The following is a 26,422-nucleotide window of genomic DNA, read 5'->3' on the forward strand; positions in this document are numbered from 1 at the left end:
GTTCCTGCTCTTGCTCACTTTCTTGCTTGCATTCTCTCTTCTGTCTCAAATAAATAAATTAAAAATCTTTAAAAAAAAGAAAAGGTAAAAAATGCTGCCATATACTTTCACACTTAAAACCTCAATTTGTCACACTGGTGACAGTGTGCTTTTAAAAAGGGTATTATATGCTTAATTGAATCTGTTTTCCTGAGAAAGTTGTAACACTTAATGTGGGAAAACTTTAAAATTTTATTTGCCTCTATAAATTGTGCCTATGATCAATTAGTCTTTCATGTGGGACCCTTCAGTACAGCTTCCAGTTTGTCACATATCAGATAGCCCTGATAGAATTTGGACTAAGTCTTTATACCTTGTATCTTACAGCCTTTACCAGAAAAATACATTACAGCAAACATTGGCTTGTTTTCTTGCGACTTGCTACTATAGAAGGTGATTACTAGTTAATGTTTTTATGCCTGCCTTGGTTTTTCTGTTTTACTTACCTCTCTCCTGTGCTGTTTTCTCCCTTCTCATGTCAGTCCTCTCTCTTAGCCATGTTAGAACCCAGTGTGTATACAAATAATGGATTTTCTTCATGAATTAGTTCCCATCAGTTCTTGTGTACAGTGTAGATACGTTGTGAGTATATATAGTATATAGTGCTCAGTTGTGCCAGTGTCTGCTTGGCATTCTCTCCTCTGGAGTAACTGTGCCTCCATTGCTAACTGTGTGTCTCTGGCAGGAGCCAAGTGGGTTTTTAGGACTCTTCCCTCACCACAGTTGACTAGTTTAGAGGTGCTGGCCCAATCGGAGTTCTTTGCAAGGTTTTCAAACTAGAAAGGAGAGAAAATTTCTAAGATTCAGAACTGAGGAGCTGTTGATAGCTAGATTGGATTGAGATACTCTAGATACCTTCTAATAGATAACCTTCCATCACCAGTAAAAGAGAGATTATTTTTACTATTATTTCTAAAGACACAGTAGATAATGACAAATCCAAAGCTTCACTTAACATGTTTATTTTTGTATATTCTTTTTTACCTTATGCTTTCTAAATTGGTAATCAGTTGGGACAGAATGGTTCAGTGATGTTCTTTGCAGGTCTCTTTGGCTTTGTCCTCTGCTTCCCAGCTTTTCTTGGTTCCAACCATTTTGTAACCCTTCCCGTTCATTTCCAAAAAAAATTTTGTTTGCATCTCTGTTACTTGCAACCAAGAACTTTAATTGGTATGCATGCTTTAAATGTGTTTGCAAATGTATCTCTTCAATGCTTAGTGCAATTTCTAATTATGACTCTTAAAAATTGTGATAAAACTTACAAGGTCTTTACCATGTGCCAGACACTATTTAAATGCTTTACAAATACTAAACTATTTAATCCTCATAACAACCCTGTGAAGTAGGTATTATTATACCATTTTACAGATGGGAAAACTGAAACACAGGGTGATTTATAAATAATTTGCTCAAGATCCCACAACTAGTGTGAGACTGGCTGGCTGGCAGGCTTGCTTTGCTTTTACATTTTAAACAGTTTCTGCCAAAACATCATGTCCTGGAACCTGCATAAAACTGTTTGTATATTTTTGCTTCTGAAGTCACACTGTATCTAAGCAGGTGATATGAAAACTAGACCCTTCCGTCGTATGTGTGTAATCAAGTGTAAACAGTATAATTAGGAAAACATACTTTTGAAGTTGCCTACACGTGTGCAATTGGCACAGGGCACACTTGCACCAGATTCTTAACATTTGAAGCATATGCCAGCTGTCTTCCAAATGGTATATAAAGCAAAAGGACCAAGTTTCCTCACTTTTTTTAAAATTAGCATTAAAAGAAGGAAGGAAATATTTGCTATTTTTCAAGCACTTGAAGTTTTATAAAGACCTGAAAGTCCAGAGCATGCTTATGGCCCCCTAAAAGAGATGTCCACATCCTAATCCCTTGGACCTGTCAATGTGATCTTCCTTAGGAAAAGGGTCATTGCAGATATAATTAAGGATTTTGAGATGAAATCATCCTGGCTCATCCAGGGAGGCCGTAAATCCAAAAGCAAAGTGTCCTTGTAAAGGAAGAGATGACAAGAGGAAGAGCCACATGAAGATAGTGGTGTGGCCACCAGCCAGGGAAGCCACCAGAAGCCGGGAGAGGCAAGGAAGGAACTTTATTTACTTCACGGGGTGGGTGGGGACGGGATGGACCTGCCAGCAGCTTCATTTACAACTTCTGGCCTCCAGAACTATGAGAGAGTTAATTTTCATTGTCTTGGGCCACCCAGTTGGTGATCATTTGTTATGGCAGCCCTAAGAAACTAATACATTTGGGGAGGTTAGCTTTACAGAATCAGACTGAATCACAGCACTTGCATGGCTAACTCATAAAATTACTGGATCACAAATTGGAGAACCATAGTTTGCCCTAAAATGTGGATATAAAGATATCAGCACATAAACCTAGAAGTAGAATTAATTACTCTTTAATGACAAGATCGCTGATGATTTTTTTTCTGGAACCTTTTAGCTGGGTATTTCCGGAACTTGTAAAGAGATCCTTAGGCTTTCCTTTTCTCTTCAATATTTTTGGTATTTATGCATCTGGATTCAGTTGAAACCAGAAAATTGAAAGCTTATTGTGAAACTGGTCGTTGTTTAAACCATCGCCCTTGGGCTTATTTTGAGAAGAGCTTTACCCTCCTTAATACTGTGGCATCCATGACCTAATCCAGAATGCGGGAGAGAATTTTCCCACAGGAGCCCTGCGCACAAATCCTCTCAGTCTTGATCCAGATTTGGCGTAAATTAGATGTGCCACCACAGGCCCTGCGATGAGGCCTGGCACCATCACAAGAACATTCCCTGAACCTTTGAGTGAAGCCTTCAAATGAGGTGTCCTTTGTTAAAGCCACAAGTTTTGTGTAATATTAACTGATGTTCTGATTTATAAAATCTTATCTCATGCCAGTCTGATGGTTGGAGCTGCTGTTCTTATGCTTCAAGGGCCTCAGAGCTTGACCAAATTCAACTGGGGTCTAAGATGGGAGAATAATGAAATGATGGCCTATTAGCCACCCCTTGGGTCTCTGCATTTGAGAGCTTGTATGTCCGGAGGTTTGCTGATTTCCCTATATTACCTGGTGGACCTGCTCCTCCTAGAGGTGGCTGACACCAGGACAGAGCTGGTGTGGCCTGGATCTGCCGTCTTGAGTTTGGCCTAATGCACTGAAGTTTTGATGTGAACTGAAGATGCATGTGATCCCTGTTGCTGCGTGAGATGCAGTACCTCCAGCAGAGACCTGTCTGCTTGCTCTCCTCATTCTTAGTGACCCACCTCCCAGCTTTTACTGTTGCTTTTCTGAGTGACAATTGGAGGTTCTGGCCTTGCTCCTGAATATATTCTGGGGTGTAGCAGTCACCACTATTAAATAAACATATTCCCCTATTCATCAAATTCAACTTTTTCAGGTTGAGCCAGTTCAACTGGCTGCCAACAGAGTAAAAGTGTTCTCCTTCAAAAAAGTAAAGTCTTTTTTTCCTTTCATGCATTCATCCCCCCAACTGTTCTTCATCCACCCCAGCACCCCTGTATCTCCCTGCAAAAAGCTTTCCTTAAGGACTTGTGTATCAGCTCTGAGATTGGGTTGAAGGAAACTGAAATGGTTAAAATCCAACACTGGCTTTACAATCCCATTCTCCCCAGGCTTTACTGGTGTTGGACAGAAAAGCTAGCAGAAGCATGATTTAAAAAGGAGGCGGGGGGGGGAGGGGATCAAAAGTGTTCTCTGGATCAGTTTACCCAAGAAGGCAGAAAAAATGAAAAGTGGTATAAAGCCATCTGAAACATGGAACAGATTCGTTTCCTCCAACACTTCCTACTGCCACCTGTATCCCATCAAATTTGTTACTGCTTCGGAGAGCTCCATGGGAGGAAGATAAAGCTGCAGAAGGCTCATGGTAGTGACTCTCACCAAAGTCACCAGAAGCCTCCATATTGCCTCATCACTCATTTGCCTGAGCCTATGCTGTGCTTGCATTTCCGTCGTCTTTGCTTGTGGCAACTATATTATAGCCTTACAATGTTTGTGCTGCATTTCACGTAGATGATGATGCCCATCGGTGATCCAAAGGACAAGCACATGGAATTGCTTTTGGGGAATCAGGGTGATGTTGCCATCTATGAAGACTTTTTTTTTTTTCCTTTTTCCTTCTGATGGCAACTTCCTTACTTGGGAGGCACACCCAAAATCTTGGCTTTGTTAGATCCATATTCTAAGGAGCTAAGAAAACGGCATGGGCAGTTGCTATACAAGAAGCAGTAACAGTCTTACTTGGAAAACTCCAGCGACTTTGGTCTACATGAAAATGTGGATCATTTTCAAAATGGCATGTCGTTCAGAATTGTCATCCTTTATTGGACAATGCTTTTCAGTTTGAATGATTAAAATCACAGTATGGACAAGGAGTAGAAACTTGTTCTAAAAATTTAATCAGGAAATTCCTGAAACTTTGTCAAGAAGACTGTCTAGTGAGATCTAAATAATAGCACCTCCTTCAGCTAAAATATTGTAAAAACCTTTTAGTTTCCTCCGTTTCTTTTTAGAATATATGGTCTAAATGGCCTAAGCCTGTCAAGATGGTTTGATTCATTGTTTCAGAATTCCTGACACCTCAGAACGATAAAAGGCTCTGGAGAATAAAGTCAGTGGAATCCTTCTGCTGTGTTGCCGCTCTTGTAGGTTTCTGCTGTTACTTTTGGCAAAGAGAGACTCCCCCAGGGGAGCCAGGTATATAAAGGCCCAAAACTCCTTGCAACTGTCAGGCATTCTTATCCTCATCATCTCTGTTATTAGAGGCAAGAGGAAAGAGTTGGAAGTGAATTTGCCAGGATCTCTCTGTGGATCATAGAATCCAATACTAGCAACAACCTGGCCACAGGAGAGCACAGTTTAAATGAGGATATTGAAATTTAGTATGTGCTGTTGCGGGAGGGAAAAGGTATTTTAAATAAAAAGTATTTATCATCTTAGTGTCTTTTTATAAGCTTGTCCCTTAGGGGAAAAATTCTTCTCAGACCACCCTGATTTGCACATTTGCAGTCATCCTGGTTTCACATTGGTATGTGATCACAAAAGTGTCACCTCCTTACTTCTCTGGCAGCTCCTGATATATCTGTCAAGTCCCCAAATTCATCCTGGAGTTTCTTTTGACAGGAGTGGCAACGGCAAACCCAGAACTGAAGGCTGTGGGGATTCTCCGTGTGAGGAGAGCATATTATGTACATTGGGAAGTAATAACGAACATCAAACTTTATGTTGCAACTACCCAAGAAATTTTTTAAGTAGATTACTCTTCAATTTGAAAGGTTTGGCTTCTTAAGAGGGGTCTGTAGACTGCTATTTATCTTTGCTCTAGTGCCAGTATCCGTATAATTTATCATTGGTTAGTTCTTGGGGCAGTAGAGTCTGTTAATAATCAGACACATAATGAAACTCAGGGGGAGTTAAGAATGCTGAAGTGTGTACTATTCTTTAGAGTTTACAATCCTGGGTCTTGTTCAAATCAGTTGCTCAGACCTTTTATTTTTATTTTCTGCCTATTTTGAAGTGATCTCTTGAAAAGGGATAAAATAGCATTAATCATATTCTGTCATTTGTACCTCAATATTCACATTTCTGGAACCTAGAATACTATTTCTTATTATCTAAATATTCTGTGTAATTTGTTCCTTTAGCAAAATGTTTACTTTCTTTTAACTTTAGTTAAAAGATTAACTGGATTCTTAACAGCATGCCACTCACATTCCAGTAAATGACAGAGATATAAGCAGATTATTGGGCTCTCATGATATATGTGATATAAGACATATAATATATGTCCCAAGCTCTATGGGAGCCCAGAGGGAAACTGATAACTTCTGACAAGGTGAAAATATTGGGGGAGGTTTCACAGATGTAGTATGAAGTAGGCCTTGTTATCATTAACTTGGAGAGGTTTAAAAAGCATGGATTATAATAGTCTTAGATAAAAGAGTAACTGCCCGAATTCAGACAGAGTCAGTGGTGGGAGATGTATTCGAAATCTTTTTGCAAGCTTGCTGAATGGACAGTAATTGCCTAAAGTGTGAACTTCAAGGACGCCTGGGTGGCTCCGCGATTTAGCGCCTGCCTTCCACCCAGGGCGTGATCCTGGAGACCCAGGATCGAATCCCACGTCAGGCTCCCTGCATGGAGCCTGCCTCTCCCTCTACCTGTGTCTCTGCCTCTCTCTCTCTTTCTGTGTCTCTCATGAATAAATAAATAAAACCTTTAAAAAAAAAAAAAAAGGTGTGAACTTCACAGGTAGAGCTCCTCAGTCCCCAGGTCACAGGTAAATAACAAATGTACATCATGATCAGTGATCGATCATGTTACTTCTCTCAAGTCTGTCAGTGATCAGTTGGTCAATGCACATTTGTTATTCAGCTCATCACAGACAGCAATGTGTATAATTGTGTTGCCTCTTTGCCTCCCAGTGATAAAACCACATGACCTCTTACAAAAATGAATAATCAAAAAATAAATATGAAATTATGACAAAGAAACCAAAAGTGATAGCACTATAAGTGAAGTCTGCATCAAACATAAATTGGTTACAGAAGAAGTAGTTCATTGTGGGACTGCTGATGCTGGTATCACTGAGAAACCCTAGATACGCAATCAGGAAAACTTAGGGGAAGTGAATTTATTAACATAAATCAAGAAAATGGTTGTGCCTGAATCAATTGTTGCTTCAATCAACTAAGTGGACAAACAAAATGTGGTACATCCATACAACAGCATGTTTTTCAGTAATAAAAAGGACTAAATCACTGACACCTGTTACCACATGGATGACCCTTGAGAACATTGTGCAAAGAAACAAACACAAAAGATCACATTGAAAGATTTTATTTAAGTGATGTGTCCCATCTAGGTGAATCCATAGAGACAGAAGGTGGATTAGTGGTTGCCTGAGGCTGGGAACAGGACAGAAGGATAAAGTGACTGCTAATAGCTATGAGATTTCTTTTTGGAGTGACGAAAATATTCTGAAATTTGACTGTGGTGATGGTTGCAAAACTCTGTGATTATACTAAAAACAATTGAACTGTACATTTTGAACTTAACAGTGTATAAATTCACCGGGATAAAATAGCATTAACCATATTCTGTCATTTGTACCTCAATATTCACATTTCTGGAACCTAGAATACTATTTCTTATTATCTAAATATTGTGTGTAATTTGTTCTCAATAAAGGTCCTATTAGTGAGTTACAATGTATAGAATAAATACTAGTTTTCCTATTTTTTTCCATCTCCCTGTACGTTTGTAACCAATAGTAAGAGCGTTTGTAATGTTCTGACAAAAAAAATTTTAAAGGTCATAAAACAGTCATTTTTCCCATTAGGGTTGCTGAACACACTTTCAGCATGCACATTTTTACAGTCCTGCCCTACCATGCAAAGAGAGGCCTTCCTCTACTTTCCAGACCAGCTTAGCAGAAAATTCTCTAGCAAGTTCAGGGCTAAAGCTTCTTGACCAGTTCTTTTACTTACGGCTGTAGCTTGGCCAAGATGACTTCTACTAGTACTTACAGTCTGTGAAAGTATAATGAAAATTAATACTTCCAATTTGAATCCTTCTAATACGTTTACTCACTAAGGTTAAAGCAATTCCAATCAGTGAAGGAAATACTCAAGCTTAATCATGACTTCGAACTTACCTTTTGATATGGTAGACATAATCCTAAGGTGACATCCAATATTTTTGCACCCTGTTGTAAATGCTGTCTATAATCCCTTTCTTTTGAGTGTGGTCAGGATCTGTGACTCCTATGAAATCCTCGCTCCCTTAGGTTATATTACATAAGGCGCCATCATAGCAGACTGGAAGGGAATCTCCTATTACCTTAGAAGGAGGAAGTTGCCAGATTGTAAGAGGCCACAGGGCCAGGACCTGAAGGCAGCCACCAGGACTGAGAGCAACCCCTGGCTGATAGCAATAAAATGGGAACTCAATCTAATAACTTGAATGAACTTGGAAGAGGACCCCAAGTTCCAGATAAGAATGCAGCCCAGCCAACCTTGATTTCAGCTTTGTGAGACCCCAAGTAGACCACCCATCTCTGCCATGTCCAGACTTCTGACCTAAAGAAACTGAGACAATAGATGGGTGCTGTTTTAAAATGCTAAGTTTGTGGTAATTTTTTATGCAGCAAAGGAAAAGTTATACAGTTGATGACAGTTGCCAATAAAAAGTGGACTAAATTTTCTTTGCAGAAATCCTGGGAGAGGACCTCTTTCCAGAGTCTCCTCTGGAATGGGGTGGTTTACCAGTAGCTTCTAAATAAAATCAGGTCTTCCAAATGTCAGTGTTTTCCTCTGCTATAATGTACCCCACTATGTGTGCAGGCAACACCTGGCTCTCTCCATGTCCTCCATATCTTTGCCAATACTTGACATGATCAGTCTTTTAAAATTTTAATCATTCTAGGGTTACCTGGGTGGCTCAGTCAGTTAAGCCTCCAACCCTTGGTTTTGGTTCAGGTTATGATCTCATGAGTCATGAGAGTAAGCCTCACATTAGGCCCCATGCTCAGCAAGGATTCTGCTCGAGATTTTCCCCCTCTACCCCTACCACCACTCACTCACTCTCTCTCAAATAAATAAATCTTAAAAAAGAATTTTTTTAACCACTCTAATAGATGTGTAGGGTTATCTCATTGTGGTTTTAATTTGTATTTCTTTAATGACTAATGTGTCAATATGCTAATGTCCATGTATCTTCTTTGGTAAAGTGTCTATTCAAATATTTTGTCCATTAAAAAAATATAGCTCTTTAAAAATATATAGAGATGGGGACACCTGGGTGGCTCGGCAGTTGAGTGTCTGCCTTTCGCTCAGGGCATGATCCCAGGATCCAGGATCAAGTCCTACATCAGGCTCCCTGCATGGAGCCTGCTTCTCCCTCTGCCTGTGTCTCTGCTTCTGTGTGTGTGTGTGTGTGTGTGTGTGTGTGTGTGTGTCTCATGAATAATTAAATCTTTAATTACAGATATAGATGTTTTAAAGTCTTTATCTGCTAATTCCATTACCTCTGTCATTTCTAGGTCTTTCGATTAGCTGGTTTTCTCCTGGTTATGGATCATATCTTGCTACTTCTTCACATGTCTGGAAATTATTGTATGGTATAAATCATGGATGCTACATAGTTGAGTGTTTAGATTCTGTTGCCTCTTTAATAGTGTTGAATTTTGTTCTGGCTGGTAATGAATTTGCAGATCATCTTAATATGCTCAAGGGCTGTTTTAGAGCCATGTTAGTAGTATAGGTCTAAAATAGTCCCTCTGGGGTCTCTATTGAGTGCCTAGGGCCAGTGACATTTCTCCACTCTGACTGGTCAGAACTTGAATATGTCCCAGATCTATGCGGGCTCCAGAATTTGCTCAACCATCTGTTATGTAGCGTCTTTGATCAGCTTCATGGAGTCTTGCCCTAAAATGAGTAGCCAGATATTTAGCTGAAGCCTCTAGGGGATCCCCCGCAAATATCTGGAACTCCCTCTGCACAGCTCTCTTCTCTATGGGCCTTGCCCTGCACTTTCCAACTGTCTTACTAGTCTAAACTTCCAATTTCTATCTCTTCAGCTTTGAAAGACCCACTGTGCTCTGCTTGGCTTCCTTGTGTCACAGTCTAGAAAGTGTCTGCAGAAAGGGTATCATGAGACTCCTCTCTTAGGGATCACAGTCTTGTGCTACCCATTGTCTGACTTCTGAAAGCCTTAATTCCATATATTTTGTCAGTTGTTTGCTGTAGGAGGGCTAGTCCAGTACCAGTTAATCTGCCATAGCCAGAAGAAGAATCCCAAATGTGCTATAATGAGGAATTTCATTTAGAAAGGCAGGTCAGGGAAGGCTTCCCTAAGGAACAGATGATGACTGGGGTGTCAAGCAGCAGAGCAGGGGGTCACCTGGCCTCCTGAAGGGGCCCTCCTTTGCCTCCTAACTGGTTCCTCTGAGATGAAGTGTGAAAAGGTTATTTGGATGAATTTAAAGACATTTTGCCTTGTTTTTAGTTTTCAGCAAAATCATAAAGCTAAAATGTCTCTGTAACTAATTCCTGGCAGGTTCCACTAGCTCTTTACACTCAGGACATGATTTTTTTTTTTTTTTTTTAAGCTATGTGTTTTGTTAGTCTAGAAAGTAAAAACCTTAATGTGGTTAATGAAATGTCTTGAGGGTATAATCAAGTTTGAAAATGATGTCCATCTCTGGCAAAAAGTGGAACTAAACCCTCCGAATACTAAAGGCATCAGTTATGTAGATTCTCAAGAAGTGAGTTGACTTGGGAGCACCTGGGTGGTGCAGTGTCCAGCTTTTGGTTTCAGTTCCGGTCATGATCTCAAGGTCATGGGATCTAGCTCTGCACTGGGCTCTGCACTCAGTGCAGAGTCTGCTAGAGGTTCTCTCTCTTTCTCCCTCTGTCCCTCCCACTTGTGCACTCTCTCTCTCTAAAAATGAATAAATCATATATGTATATATATGAAATGAGTTGACTGGGTTCAGATATTCACTATTCCTTCTACAACTGCTACTCTGGGCCAGGTCCTTGATACCTTAGGGCTGTGTGTGTGTGTGTGTGTGTGTGTGTGTGTGTAATGTGTGTGTTTTCTTCTGTAAACCAGGGAGTTAATTCTAGCTTTTTTCTGGCTTCAAGGCAATGAGGACAAGGCTTTTGTATATGTACCTGGTTTCAGAACAGTCCAGCAGGTACAGATTGAAACCTCTGAAGCAAGCCCCAAGTGTCTCATCTTAAAAACTGCATTAACAGGACACCTGGGTGGCTCAGTGTTTGAGCATCTGCCTTCAGCTCCAGTCATGATCCCGGGTCTTGGGATCAAGTCCTGCATCAGGCTCCCTGTGGGGAGCCTGCTTCTCCCTCTGCCTCTCTCTCTGCCTCTTTCTCTGTGTGTCTCATGGATAAATAAATAAAATCTTTTAAAAATATTTTTTAACTGCAATTATGTTAATGTTATTATGAGGACAAGTGATAAAAAAGCAAGTGCTTAGCCTGGGGCCTGGCACAAGATGGAAGTCTATGATAGGCCACAAAAAAAGGAAAGTTCTAGAGTAATGAGTGATAAGTAAACACTCTATGGCTTGTGTGTACCAAGTTGGCAAGGTCTACAAGTTCAGGCTCATAGCCATATGTAGCCCTAGTGAATGTAAGGTTTAAATAAGAAAGGCATAATTCCAAGCACTTAAAAAGTGAAGGAGGCAATGATTTTTACATGTGTATGGATCAGATGGAATTGTTCCAAAGAACATGTGCACGAGCGATTCCCTTAGGGCTGGCAAACACAGCCAACAGCTGTTTCTATTCTTATCTTCAGCTTGCTCTGTCCTTCTGCCCACCAGAAGCTGGAGGTCCTCCTGGGGGCCTTAGTTAAGGTTCCTTTCCCAGGGGAAGCAGGAGTCCACTCGGCTTTGTTTGCATGTTCTCAGAGATTCCTCTGTTCTTGACTTCATGTCCTAATGCCCATTTATTTCTACAGTTCAGAGTTGGTCCCTTGAGTTTTCAGCTATTGTTGAAGCTTCTGACTGCTCTTCTCTCCTGGGGAAAAGGAATCAATAAGGGAAAACAGGTAAACTCTTGTTAAATGTTGTTTAACATTGTTGTTTGCTGACCCAGTATCAATTATCTTTCCCTTTTTTTAACTAACTGAACTTCAGTTTTGTTCAGGGTGGCCCAATAAAACATTGACTTCAGTCTTTGTGGTTAGGTGAAATAGTCTGGCCAATGAGATGAAGGAGCATCTGGTGAAGCTTTGGGAAATGCTCTTTATAAAGGGGTTGACTCAAGAGGCCACGCCTTTTGCACTTTTCCTTTCACCTTTCCTGGAACGCAGAAGCACTGCCTGGAGGTGGAGGACACTTCTTACCAATGTGGTACTGAAGGCCATGCTCAGCCTGAAAGTAAAGCAGCAGACAGCTGGAAATAGAGCAGGTTACTGGTAGCACCATGGAGATGCTAGACCCACCCCTGGACTCCTTCCTATATAAAAAACAGTAAAACCCTTGCTTTATTTAAGCCACTGTTGAGTTGGTTTTTCCATTATTTTCAGTATGCAAGCCTAAGTGATTCTCCTTAAAGTGTGAAATTGAGAGAAATATTTGGTTCTATACGTGGGAGAACTGATAAACTCTTTGGTATAGATAAGCAAAGGCTTGTCAGTCATTACTCAGGGTTGCCTAAGGGGGTCCTCCAGGAAATGGGGACTTGAATTTGGCAGAAAAGCAAAATGTTAATACATAAAATCATTTGAGGGGTGCCTGGCTGGCTCAGTTGAAAGAGCATGCAAACTCTTGATCTTGGGATTATGAGTTCAAACCCCACACTGGTGTAGAGCTTACTTAAAAAATAAATTAAAATTTAATTTAAAAAAAGAAAATCATTTGAGGTAAAGGTGGCTTCTGGCACCTCGAAGTGAGACTCTAATTGCTGAGAAATAAAGTTTCTTTATTATTTTAGCACTTAAGAAAGCTGCAATCAGCGTGTATGGCATATTATAAGAAACATAAAAAATCTGCCAACTTAGGAAACATAGAATTTTCATACAGTGTATTAAGTACACTTTAATTTAAAAATGGATCCCTGGGTGGCTCAGCGGTTTGGCGCCTGCCTTCAGCCCAGGGCTTGATCCTGGAGTCCCGGGATTGAGTGCCACATCGGGCTCCCTGCATGGAGCCTGCTTCTCCCTCTGCCTGTGTCTCTGCCTCTCTTTCTGTGTCTCTCATGAATAAATAAATAAAATCTTTTTTAAAAATGGATTTATTTCATGTTTATTCTTGTAGGACTTCTAATTATGCATGACAGGTTCAACATGTTTATTATCTTCATTCCTTCTTGAACCTCACTTTAAAGAAAGAAAGAAGGTATAAACCTACAAAAACAAAGAGAACAGAAGAGGTGAGAAAAGCAGGCAAGAGAAGTTGAGATATTTTTACGGAAGATGGAGAGGGGAAATTAGCAGAGGAGAAAACCATACAAATTTAGTCCTCTGCTAATTGTGAAGCTTAATAGTGAAATATTATAGGCTTCCTGCCTTTGATTGGGAAAAAGACAACAAAGCCTCCTACAGACTTCTCCTCTTCGACATTGTACTGTAGGAACAACAAAATTTAATACCATTTACAATAGCAACTCGAAATATCAGATGCCTGGAAACAAACCTGTTAGAAGTTTTTAAAAATTGTTTTATAAAAGCTATATAATATCATTAGAAGAGACTAAGAAAATCAAAATAAATGGAAGAATTTACTGAGTTTGTGGATTGGAAGAGAGATTAAACAGACAATTATCATAAACTTATAATTCTTCCCAAATTAATTTATAGGTTCAGTGCAATTCCAATCAAAATCCCAGCAGGTCATGTTGGGGGAAATTGGCAAGTAGATTCTAAAATTTATATGGAAATGCAAAGGGTCAACAGTAGTGAAGAAATTGGCAAATTTATTCTAAAACTACTAATTGCCATGATGTTGGTACAAGATGAGCCAATAGAGCAATAGAAAAGAATAGAACATTCAGGAATAAACTCACAGATGTAAGGATCCTTTATGAGAAAGAGTGACGCTGCAAGGGCAGTGAGAGAAAGGCAGTTTTTCAGTATAAATGGTGTCATGTCAATTGGATGTCCAGATCGGAATAAAATGTATCTTGACTTCTTAATATTTAAAAAGTCAGTTCCAAGTAAATTGTAGAGAAAGTAAAATCACAATGCTTCTAGAAGATAATATAGGCACAAAATTCACTAATTACATGGGAAAATGTTGATGTTTGGGATTTATATTGAAATTAAGAACTATTCATAAAAAGACTCCATTATGTTAGTCAAAAGGGAAACTAAAGAATAAGAAAAGACACTTGCAATACATGTGATTGGCAAAGAGCTTATACCTAGCGTATAGTTTCTTCAAGTCCGTAAGGAAAAGGGCACAAGCTAGTCAACAAAAGACTTGCCAATATTAAATAACTTTTTCAAACAGGGAACAGCACACAAGAGTCCCCTTTTATCTGCAGTCTTGCTTTCAGGTGGTCTCAGTTACTGAAACAACCACAGCCAGTAGTAGAGGATCCTCCTCCGACTCAGCATCAGAACCAGGATAGGCTGACCCCATGTCACACGCTACCATCAGCCTCTATGTCACATGCTTCCTCATCTTCCTCACTTCATCTCACCTGGTCTCCATTTTACTTATTTTTATTTTTTACGTTTTTTTTTTTTCAGAGAGAGGGAGGAAGGGGTAGGGTTGGAGGGATAGAGGGAGGGAGAGAGAGAATCCCAAGCAGAGTCCTTGCCCAGCCCAGTAGGTATCCAGACACAGGGCTTCATCTAGTGCCCCTGAGATCATGACCTGAGCCGAAATCAAGAGTTTGACACTCAACCAACTGAACCACCCAGGCACCATTTTATCATTTCACATCATCAAAAGAAGAAAGGGGAATATGGTACAGCTGACCCTTCAACAACCCGGGGATCAGAGGTGCCAAACCCACAAAGTCAGAAATCCACCTGTAACTTTGACCTCCCAGATTTCATGACTAATAGACTGATGTTGACCAGAAGCCTGATGGAGAACACAAATAGTCGATTAACACATATTTTGTATATGTATTATATATTGTATATGTATAATAAAGGAAGCTAGAGAAAAGAAAATGTTAAGAAATAAGAGAAAATACTGTACTGTATTTGTAAAAAAAAAATCCATGTATAAGTTTGACCCTATAAGTTCAAACCTGTGTTTTTCAAGGGTCAACTGTACAAAAAGATATTTTGAGAGAGAGACCATATTCACATAACTATATTATAGTATATTGTTATAATTGTTTTATTTTATTATTAGTTATTGTTAATCCCTTACTGTGCCTAACTTATAAATTAGACTTTAGCCTAGGTATGTATGTATAAGGAAAAAATGTGGTATATATAGGGTTCGGTAGCTGTCCATGGTTTCAGGCATCCTGGGGTGTTGGAAGCTATCCCTTATGGATACGGGGTGACTTGGGTAGCAGTGTTTAAAAGCAGAGACTCAGGCTAAGGTCATCTGAGTTCAAATCCTCACTGTGCCTTTTATTAGCCTGTCGCCTTGATGTAAGTTTCATAACTTTATGTGCCTCAGTGTCCTACTAATAATAGTACCTAGATCTTTAGATTGTTGTGAGGCTTAAATCAGCTAATAGAAGCAGAGCTCTGAGAACAGTTACTGGCCCTCTGTGTTAACTACACCAATGCTTATCACAGTTTTCAGGGATTAAACCTTTGTCTTAATCCAAAACTCATCTCTTGCCTATAACACTATATGGCCTTCAGGAAATATTGAAACAACTTCCAATTCACTAAAACCTGGAATGATATGCTGTTTAGCCATAACTCTCATCAACTTTTGAATAGTTATATTATTGGATCAGCACTTTATTATAAAAGTACTCACTCATGAAGCAGTATTGCAGTAGTAGGAAGATGATGAAGGTAAGAATAACTTTTATTTAATACTTACTGCATGCCAGGCATGAGTCTAAGCACTTAACACACGATTTCCCCTTTAGTCACCGCATGAGGTCTTCAAAGTAGATACTACATTTTAAAGATTTTATTTTATTTTTTAAGTAATCTCTACACTCAACATTGGGCTCAAACTCTCAACCTTGAGATCCAGAGTCGCATGTTCTACCTACCAAGCCTGCCAGACACCCTTAATATAGATACTATGATTATCCTTATTTCACATGACAGGAAACTGAGGCACACAAGATTTAAGAAACTTAAAAGTTGCAAAGCTGCTTAGCAGCAAGTAGATCAGTACTTAACTCTGTTGATCTCAGAATCTGCTATGACCTTTCCATAAGAGTAGTCAGATATTATACAAGTCATTTAAAAAAAATATTTACATAATGAAGTGTAACACTGTTCTTTAGTATTCTCAGGGATGCAAAGAATATTCATAAAATATAATTGAAACTATGTTAATAAGCAATTCATATTATATGTATGTAAATAAACTAAAATAATGTATTACGTATGAGTAGAAAAACACAAGCAATACACTGAAACAAAAAAAACAAACAAAAATACACTGAAACAATAATAGCAGTTATTTAGTGGGATTTGAGCTGGCTTTTTCTTTTATAAACTATTTTAGGGCAGCCCGGGAGGCTCAGCGATTTAGCGCCACCATCAGCCCAGGGCATGATCCTGGAGACCTGGGATCAAGTCCTGCGTCAGGCTCCCTGCATGGAGCCTGCTTCTCCCTCTGCCTGTGTCTCTACCTCTCTCTCTCTCTCTCTCTCTCTCTGGGTCTCTCATGAATAAATAAATAAAATCTTTTTAAAAATTCAAAAAATAAACTATTTTATATTTTTCAATTTTCCTACAATAGTTTTACTGCAATGGGACTGTTAAAGTAAAAAATATTACAGAAAATTTATATTACCACAATTTCCAAATTCTGATTGAAAACTAATAAATGGAAGTGTCTTCAATCTTGCTGGGTCTTTGTGACCCACTCAGTGGCTCAGCTGTCTTTCAAAGCCAAATTTTGGGGTGAAAATTCTGTTTCTGGAGGTCAAGGTTATTTTCACATTTAACCTCATCTTGGGACAGACCTACCTAGATCTGATCTTCCATCTTCTGGGATGGAAATAGCAAAGCCACTTCTTTTTGTTGCCCTTGAGAATGGAAAAGGTCAATGTGGGAAGGATTATAGAGGGCCAGGGAAGGCACTTCCTTTGGGCAGCAAGTGAGGATGTCAGAGAGGCAGGCACTTGAAAATCAATTGCATTGTTCACTCTGTGGGCAAAAGACTTTCTGCATGAACTTGAGATTGATAACTGATGGCAGGAGACAAGCAGGGAGTTGGGGTGTGCAGTCAGTTCTAGCAAGAAGGTAAGCTTTGGAGAAATGTCTTGAGATGGGAGCAGTGATGTGAGGGAGCTAGGTTTCTGAGGGAAGGGGAGAAGTGTGGGTAGCCTCTAGGATAGCATGATTATCATCCAGGGTGCTCCCTGGAAGGACCCGGAAGTGTTTGGTAGATTCCCAGTCCTACCCCTGAGAAACTCAGCCTAGGCCAGAGTCTGGCAGGGAAGAGGTGAAGACACTGTTTTAGCTGCAGCATGTCAAACAAATTCAGCTGCAACCAGTATGGAGTTGACAGTACCAGAATGAAGACAGTTGCAACAAGGTCGTGATGTGAGCTGTGGGTATGGACAGAGCAGGGAATCTTGAGTCTCCACCCACGATGTTCCCTTTCCTTGGCGTTGTGATGCTGGTGGTGAGATGACCCTGCTGCAAACAAAGTGAGGTCACAGCCATCCGTCCACCACTTGGTTCTCCCCATCTTTAGCACCTGATGTTACCACAATCCAGGGCAAGATTCGCACTGTCTTCCTCTTCTTCCTCTCTCCTCCCTCTCTGGGCTCTGATCCTTCTGAGTCTTTGCTTATTCTTCTCTGAGTCTGTCTCATTATTGATGTTAACCATATTTTGCATTTTCTTGGAACCACCCTGACTTTGAAAAACGACAGGGTAGGGGTTGGGCAGATGGAGAAATGTGAAGGAAAAATTGCCTGAATTGGGCAAAAAAGCTAGGACTTGGTGAAATGTGTGAGTTAAAATGACCTGGAAGTTCTTCTGTCAGATGAGTAGCTGGTGGCACCATATTGTCATCAGTGGCTTGGCTTTTTTCTGTTCTCAACTGAATAAGGAGCATCTAGGGTTCACCCATAGTTGCAGGGGCTGGTCTATAGGCACAGATGCTGGTGGTTGGCAAGAGTTTTGTTCTTTAGCAGAGAAGTTCTCTACAGAACTTTACAGGCAGATGAATGAATTTCTTACCTATATAGACACACAGTGAAATTTCTCAATATTATGGGTGGTAGTGTTTTAGGAAATAGATGGCAAACTAAGGTTTATGTGTTTTGATTTGGAACATGGGTATTTTCCCCCTTTTAGATTTAGGCCTTCATTTCTAAAATGGGTGATGTACCAAACAAAGATTGGCAGGTGCTGGGCTTTGGCATCCTGCCACTGTGTGCTATTTAATTGATTGAGCAACTTGTTCACAGGAATGCCAGAAGGTCTCCTTTGGCCAAACTACTGAGACTACAGGGAATTTACTGCACTATACTGTCTACTTGTGTGTGTGTTTGAAAGTTTCCAGGTTAGAAAGTTCAAATTTTCCCTTTGTGTCCAGTGGTACTGGAATGTTGGAATGGCTACAAGCCCTTTGGAGATGGGGCTTAGAGGAAGTTGAGTTGGAAACACCTTTGGTTTGGGTGTAGTGGGATATATTTGTGTTCTTTTGTATTTGTGTGTGTGTGTGTGTGTGTGTGTGTGTGTAGTAGAGTTGTCTCTATCCCTCTGGGGCAAGGATGGCTTTGAAAAATCCTCCTACTGCCTAGTGTGCTGACTTAACTGGCATCAAGACCCAAAAGTGTTGCTCAGAAATCAGATCATGATATTAATGAGTCTGTCTCATGGCACACAGCACCAGAGGGGTACGAGAGTGAAAGGGAAACAAAGTTTGAAAGGCAGCCTGGAAAATCCTTCTTATCATCAGATGTGTAAAATAACACATTCTTTTTGTAAAATTCAATCCTTTGATATCTTATCAAAAGTGAAAGTTTTCTCCTAATCAGGAATACAAGAGAATGCAATTATATATGTACTGCATATTTTAAAACCTTTTAAAAATAAGGATTGGGGGCAGCCCTGGTGGCTCAGCGGTTTAGTGTACCTTCGGGCCAGGACGTGATCCTGGAGTCCCAGGATCAAGTCCCACGTCGGGCTCCTGGCATGGAGCCTGCTTCTCCCTCTGCCTGTGTCCCCGCCTCTCTCTCTCTCTCTCTCTCTGTCTCTCTGTGTGTGTGTCTCATGAATAAATAAATAAAATCTTTTTTTAAAAAAAGGATTGTTCAAAATCAAATTTAGAAGGTTTTTTTGGTAAAACAAAACAAAACAAAAAAAACCCAATGTATTTAATATATTCATCACAAGGGCTCAACCAGAGACTTAATTTAAAAAACAGAAATAAAGGGGATCCCTGGGTGGCTCAGCAGTTTAGCGCCTGCCTTCGGCTCAGGGCATGATCCTGGGTCCTGGGATCGAGTCCTGCATCGGGCTCCCCGCAGGGAGCCTGCTTCTCCCTATGCCTGTGTCTCTGCCTCTCTCTCTGTGTTTCTCACGAATAAATAAAATCTTAAAAAAAAAAACAGAAACAAAACAAAAATGACACTACAGCATAAGATACAGAGTCCTAGACAGAAATGAAGGAAAGGATAGACCATCTAAGGAGAAAATAAAAAGACAACATAAGGAGAGAGGCTGTTCAGTCAGGGTTCTTGTCTGACCTGCTTTAAGTAGATTTCTTGCAGACACTTCTTAGAGGCTATAGGGGTTCCTTCAGAGCTTGGCAGCATGTGTGTGCAAAGGGCTATCAGGTGTTGGGTTCTCCTAGCAGGCTCTGGATGGACAGCAGGATGGTCCTTCAGGATGTCCAGGCAGATGTTACCCTGGGTGCCCACGCTGGGGTGCTAGCAGGGCACGAGGAACTTCACTGTGGGTGCGTTGTAAGGGTAGCCATCGGGGAACTCCAGGGAGAGCTTATTATAGCTCAGGTCTTCACGTACTATGCCAGCTGCTCCCTGGATGGTCCCCATCGATTTGAAAAGGTGGTCTGATTTAGGGAAGGCAGAAATTCTTTTGTGGCCAGACTTCATAAAGGTCATCAACCCCTGCCATAGCCTCTTGCCCATGGGGCCCCAGGCAGCAACCCCGCTGGGCTTAGCACCTTTGTGGGTGGCAGCCACGCTGGCAGCAGCTGGGTCATGGTTCTGGGAGGCCATCCAGGTGGCGTGGGCAGAGAGACAGCAACTCAGAGAGCTTGGCTGCAACCCAAATTTAGAAGATTCTTGTGTTTGTGGAGCTCAGACTGCTAACAGGATTACAAAACAGCAAGGAAGCCTGTTTGTGAATATACCAATTTTATGCATTTTATGCATGTAAGCTAAAAATAATTTAAAAACTGAGATCAGTCATGCTAGAAGGAAGAATGACTATTTTTCTATTTTCTCTGTGGAACTTATTGTATAAAATAATAGTAACAAGAAGAGCTGATCAAAAAGCATGAAGCCAAAAAATGTAAGAATAAAAGTATTATAGAGGTGTATCAACATTGAAATAATTTAAAATATGATCTATTGTATTTGCCAGCTTTTAAAAATTGTGATTTGATATCATCTATTTTTCCATTTCATTTTTAATTTTTTAAAGATTTCATTTATTTATTCATGAGAGACAAAGAGAGAGGCAGAGACACAGGCAGAGAGAGAAGCAGGCTCCATGCAGGGAGCCCAATAAGGGACTTGATCCCAGGACCCCAGGATCATGACCTGAGCCAAAGACAGACACTCAACCACTGAGCCACCCAGGAGTCCCTCTTTTTCCATTTTAAATGTATATTTATTTTTATATTTCATTTTAATTTTTATTTCTACTATTCTTCATTTTTAAGACACACACACCCCAATTATATAAACTTCCGGTGCTACAGTAGCCACTCCTGCTTAGTTTTCTTCACTGATTCCTCCTTTTCTCTCTCTCTTTCCTCTTTCTAAATGTTGGAAAGCGCCAGGACTCAGTTCTTAAACTCTTCCCTATCTGGATTCACTCCCCAGGCATACAGGCAGTCAGGGGCTAACCAGAGAAGCACAACCATAATGAAATTGGGATTTACTGTTGGAATAAGACCTTACACAATTGGGAGGAAGGTCTGAAAGGAGGCAGAAGAGATTGGAGCAGAGTTCCTAACTAGGAAGCCCTGGGGTCGGAGGACAGAGTTGGGGCTTCCAAAGGCACATCTACCTGCTACTGTGGGACTATAGTAGAGAGATGGAGAAGTCTATATTATTATTATTATTATTCTGAGTCTGGTGGTGGGCTTGGGGCTGCTATTGGCCAAGAGGGCCAAGAGTTGGGAAGAGGAGTTGGATGCAGAGTGGGAGAGAAGAGCATGAGCTGGATTCCACCAGTGCCTCCGTGTCTGTCTCTGTCAGCATCTTTAGAGAGTAGATGGCTCTCTGTCTACACCCTTCAGAGAGTAATGATGACTGCTTTGCCTCAACCTCCCAATTTCATGCACATATATTTTTGGTCCGTGCTAACCTGGAACCACACAAGGAAAAAGATTTTGGGATATACTTTAGTTTAGCCAAGTGAACACAGTTGAAAAGCACATGCTAAGTAATCTCACTTTGTCTCATGGCTTTAATTCCACCCATATTCTGATGATTCACAAATTTATAATCCCTGTCTGGCCTTCTCTGGAATACAGATTTATATCTAATTCCCTCCTTAAGTCACCACTTGGATATTTCATAGAATTTTCAAACTTAACATATTTAAAAAGTGAGCTTCTACTCTTCTCCCTGAGCCCATTCTATTTTTTTTTTTAAGATTTTATTTATCTATTCATGAGAGACACAGAGAAAGAGAGAGAGGCAGAGACACAGGCAGAGAGAGAAGCAGCCTCCATGCAGGGAGCCCGACGTGGGACCCGATCCAGGGACCCCAGAATCTTGCCCCAGGCCAAAGGCAGGCGCCTAACCGCTGAGCCACCCAGGGATCCCCCCTGAGCCCATTCTTTCCAGAATCTTCCTCTGAGGTGTAGATTTCTGGCTAAAAATCTCAGGATTGCCCTTTACTCCTCTCTCTCTCCTACCCAACAAGTAATTGATCAGAAAACCCCATTGGCTGTTCTTCAAGAAATATCCATGACTTACTCCTTCTATTATAGGCTGGAAAATTGCCCCCACCCCCCCCAAGAGATTCATACCCTAATCCCTAGAATCTCTGAATATTACCTGAAATGGCTTTTAAAAAGGCAAGGGAGGGTGTGGTGGATATTGATTAAGGACCTTGAGATGGGGAGATCATCTGGATTATCCAGGTGAGACCTAAAACAATCACGTGTATCCTTAAGGAGGAGGCAGAGGGAGATTTGGGAAAGATTTCTCAAAGGAGAAGGGGATGTGTGAAAATAGAGCAAAGAGAGACTAGAAGATGCCATCCTTGAAGATTAGAATGATATGGTCACAAATCAAGAAATGCCAGCAACTACCAGAAGCTCCAGCAAGAAGTGGAGTCTAGAGAATGCACAGCCTTGCTAACACCTAGATTTGGGTTCAGTGATACAGATTTTGGACTTCTGGACTATAGAACTGAGAGAAAATAAATTTCTGTTGGTTTAATGTCAAGTTTGTGAGCATTTGTTACAGTACTCGCCAAAACTAATACAATTCTTTACCAATTCCTCTCTGGCAACTGTTGCAGAGTGCCACCATCTCTTGTCTGGATTATTCCACTAGCCTCCTGCCTCACTGACCTCTCTGCTTCATCATGGCCCCATTCACTATGATCTGGTCTCAGCACAGCAGCTAAAGTGTTTCTTTTAAAATGTAATTTAGGGGGTGCCTGAGTAGTTCAGTCTGTTGAGTGTCCAACTCTTGGTTTCAGCTCAGGTTGTGAACTTGGGGTCATGGGATTGAACTCCGAGTCAGGCTCAGTACAGAGTCTGCTTGAGATTCTCTCTCTCTCTCTCCCGCACCTGCCTTTACCCTCCCCCTACTCACCTACTCTCTCTAAAATAAAATCTTTTTTAAAAGATGTTAAAAAAAAAATGTGATTCAGATCACGTTACTCATTTTTCAAAACCCTTCAGTTGTTTCCCTCCTCTTACAGAGTACAATATGCAATTCTTATCATCAGCTTACAGAGCTCTAAGTTGGCCCCTTTTTACCTGGCTGACTTTATCTCCTACATTCCACTGCAGTAATATTAGCTTCCTTGATGTTCCTTGAGCATACGAGGTGTGTCCCTGCCTCCCGAGGTGTGTAAGAAGGCTTACTTCTTCACCTGATAGATCAGACCTTCTCTGACTACTCTTTTAAAAACACCAGCCTTCCAACCTCACTCACTCATATGTCATAATGCTCTTCCCTCCTCACTTCTTCCACAGCCATATTACATTCTGACATATGTATTCTTGCTTAGTTATTTAATTCTCCACCCCCCCCCCCCATTAGAATGAAAGCTCTGTGAGGGCAGGGATATTGATCAGGGTTTTTTTTTTCCACCGCTGTATCCCCAGTGCCTAGGTCCATGGCACATAATGGATGCCGAATGGTATTTGTTGAAGGAATAAGTTATCCAAGAATTCTTAGTTAGTTTTTAAAATTAATTTATTTACTTGAGAGAGAAGGAGAGAGAGAGCACAAGGGGGGGGGGGGCGCGTACAGAGAGAGAGGGAGAAGCTGACTCCCCACTGAGTAAGGAGCCCAATGTGGAACTCTCTCCCAGGACTCTGAGATCATGACCTGAGCGGAAGGCAGATATATTTTTTAAGATTTTATTTATTTATTCATGAGAGACACACACACAGGAGAGAAAGAGAGAGTGAGGCAGAGACACAGGCAGAGAGAGAAGCAGGCTCCATGCAGGGAGCCTGATGTGGGACTCGATCCTGGGTCTCCAGGATCAGGTCCTGGGCTGAAGACAGCGCTAGACCGCTGAGCCACCCAGGCTGCCCAGAAGGCAGATTCTTAACCGACTGAGCCACCCAAGTACCCCACTAAGTTAGTTTTATATTATAAACATTTTACTCCGTTGAAAGGTCTTACACTGAGTCGTGATCAGCAATCACCCAACTCATTCCTTGGTTTCATTATTATTCTCTAGAGATAGTAATGCTTCTGTTTTCCCAAATATCACTCTGGTCAGCAATTGAATCATGTGTTGGATTCAGTTGTAATGTAAGTAATGGGACTATCATGCATCCCAGAAATGAAGGCCTTCTCTCCATTTCTGTTTTCCCCATTTCCCTACTTTAAACTAGGAGGGGCTCAAGTGGGAATTTAGTGTTCCTTGAAAGGGTTTTCCTGATCCAGTAGTTTTTGATCCCGGCTGTGGGTTTAATAACCACCATTCCTCTCATCCATCCGCCTCTTCTAATTCTTCCTCCCCCAGTCACTTCCTGTCTCAGCAACCCTTTCAAAATTACACTCCAATTCTAAAACAAATGAAGCAAAGGCAGGAAAGGGGGGATGAATCACAGCATATGGGAACAGTTTTGTTTGAAAGCATGATCAGCATTCTTTGCAAACAAGCTGTGACCATATGTGGCAGGGTGGGCGTAGGAGTTATAAAATACAAGTGATAAACTGTGGTAAGTGTCTGAGTTATAAAGAGAAAGCTCATTAATGATCTGTTTAATAGTAAGAAGTGATACCTTGAAAGAAGTCTCTCTCTAAGGAGATAGTGCCTTTTTATAAATCAAAAGATTGCAAAGAGGTAGCCTGTAGTGAGTTAAAATTCTTGCCATGTATTAGCAGAGAAACTCTGGACAACTAGTTAGGACTTGCTTCTTGGCTAAAACCAAGGTCACTTGAATTCAAATTTATTGGTATACCAACAGAAGTTATTTTTATTTTTATTTTTTATTTTTTTTTCAGAAGTTATTTTTAGAACCAGATCTATTGCCCCTAGGTGCTCATCCCTAAGGAAGAGAAAAAAAGAGATGTAAAAGATGTGTGTGTGTGTGTGTGTGTGTCTGTGTGTGTGTGTATGTATTTCTCTTATTGACGGATTCATTCAATAAATACTTACTGAGTTCTGACCAAAAGCCAGCATAGCACTAAAGCCCTGAATAATCAGTGTAGAGCAAAAATCTCGGGTATTACATGGTAAGCAGAAATCATCACAGTCCCTGGCTTCATGAAGCTTCCAGTCCACGAGGACCATAGCCAGTAATCAAATGAAAAATGACAACTGTGGTTTATGTGGTTTGTGCTGCCACAGAGAGCAGCAGTGTGGATCATAAGAGAAACTCTGATGGGAAGCCTGGCCTGGTCTGGGGAGTCAGGAAAGGCTTTCCTGTGGTGATGATGGACTGGCAGCTGAAAGGTTATTTAAGAGTGGACAAGGGTATGCACAGAATTCAAGGCAGAAAGAGTGATATGTGCAATTGCACTTGGCAGGCAGGGTTACAATTTATTCAAGGAACTGAAAGAAACAATGAAGGGAAACACATTTGGAGCTTAATAGTGAGAAGCCAAGAAACAGAAAAAAAGAGGGGCATGACTAGCCAGTGCCTTCTGGGTTATGTTAAGGATTTTGATCTCTCAAAGAGAAACCACTGGATGGGGGGATGGGGCAGCTAATCAAGAGCAAATATCCCCCCAAGCTCTTTCTTATACCCTTCTATTTTGGGTCACAGAGAATGTGCTATAGGGAGGTAGAAGTGGTAAAAATTGAATCAGTCTTTCATTTAACAAATGTTATGAGTGATTACTATGTAGCATGTACTGTCCTAGGTCCTAGGATAAAAAAGATGAACCAGAAACTTACTGATCTCCCTTCATAAGGCTTATAGTGTAGGATGCAACATGCATGATAAAGATAGACCCATGAATAAATCATTGCAATTTACATAATGCAACAAAACAACAATGTAGGTTGCTCTGAGATCAAATGACAGGCGTCCTAGGCTTGGAATGAACTGGGTAACTCCGGGAAGCTTTCCTCAGAAGCTTCTGTTGACTAAGTATTATTGGTAGGATTATTTGGAAAGTTATTGGAAACTTCAATTCGCCTTTTATTTTCCATTCCCAATTTCTATTCATTAGGTGACCTTGACTTTTGTGTTTTCACTCTCTGTATATAAATGGTAGGGAGTAGGTAGCAAGGCACCGTGTTTCTGGAAGAAGTGCAAATGCCCATTATTCCGAGTGCCAAGTCTGGGACATACGTGGTGGTAAATGAAACAATAAACTATCAGATCATTGGGCAGCTCTGATTTTGTTCTGTCTATATATAATCCACCGGGAGGGTAGTAGTATTGATATTTCTAAATTAACACCCTTTTCCTTACTAAACCAATTACTTCCAACATGTTACAGTTCATCACCTCAAACTGGTTTTTTTTTTTTTTCCAATCAGTTGAAGACAGAAAATCCATAAGCAGTTTATCAGTGTGTGATGCTGTTTGCATTTCAGTTGCTGTTCCCAATTTGGATTTTCATCATTCTTTGTACTCTTAGCCCAATCTCTGCACAAATTAATGTATTTATGTGAAAACAAGCAGCAATTCTCGTTTATAAATGTAGTGTGGAAGCCAGCCAGAGCATACTTACTAGAAACTTTGGGTGTGGTTGATTATTTTAAAGATAAAGCCCAGTATTGTTATTCTTCTAAATTGACCTAGCCCTTTACCAAAACACATCAATTCTGTGCCCACAGTAGAACTGTATGTGGCAATCCACAAAAAACTATTGTAGCATGGGTTGAATTCTATCTGAACCACTTAACAGT

At 40.6% G+C, this 26,422-nt stretch overlaps 1 long non-coding RNA gene and 1 pseudogene across 1 annotated transcript; both read right to left on the reverse strand.

Annotated features, from left to right (window-relative positions):
- Window positions 1–11,257: 11,257 nt before the first annotated feature.
- LOC112643751 (uncharacterized) lies at window positions 11,258–23,014 on the reverse strand. Its single transcript, XR_003125868.2, has 2 exons — window positions 22,854–23,014; window positions 11,258–11,610 (listed from the first exon to the last, which is right to left on the reverse strand). It is a non-coding gene; the product is annotated as an uncharacterized LOC112643751 (long non-coding RNA).
- LOC112643749 (ubiquitin-conjugating enzyme E2 C-like) lies at window positions 19,390–19,902 on the reverse strand (annotated as a pseudogene).
- Window positions 23,015–26,422: the final 3,408 nt, after the last annotated feature.

Source organism: Canis lupus, chromosome 1, assembly GCF_003254725.2.
Source record: "Canis lupus dingo isolate Sandy chromosome 1, ASM325472v2, whole genome shotgun sequence".
Lineage (NCBI taxonomy): Eukaryota > Metazoa > Chordata > Mammalia > Carnivora > Canidae > Canis > Canis lupus.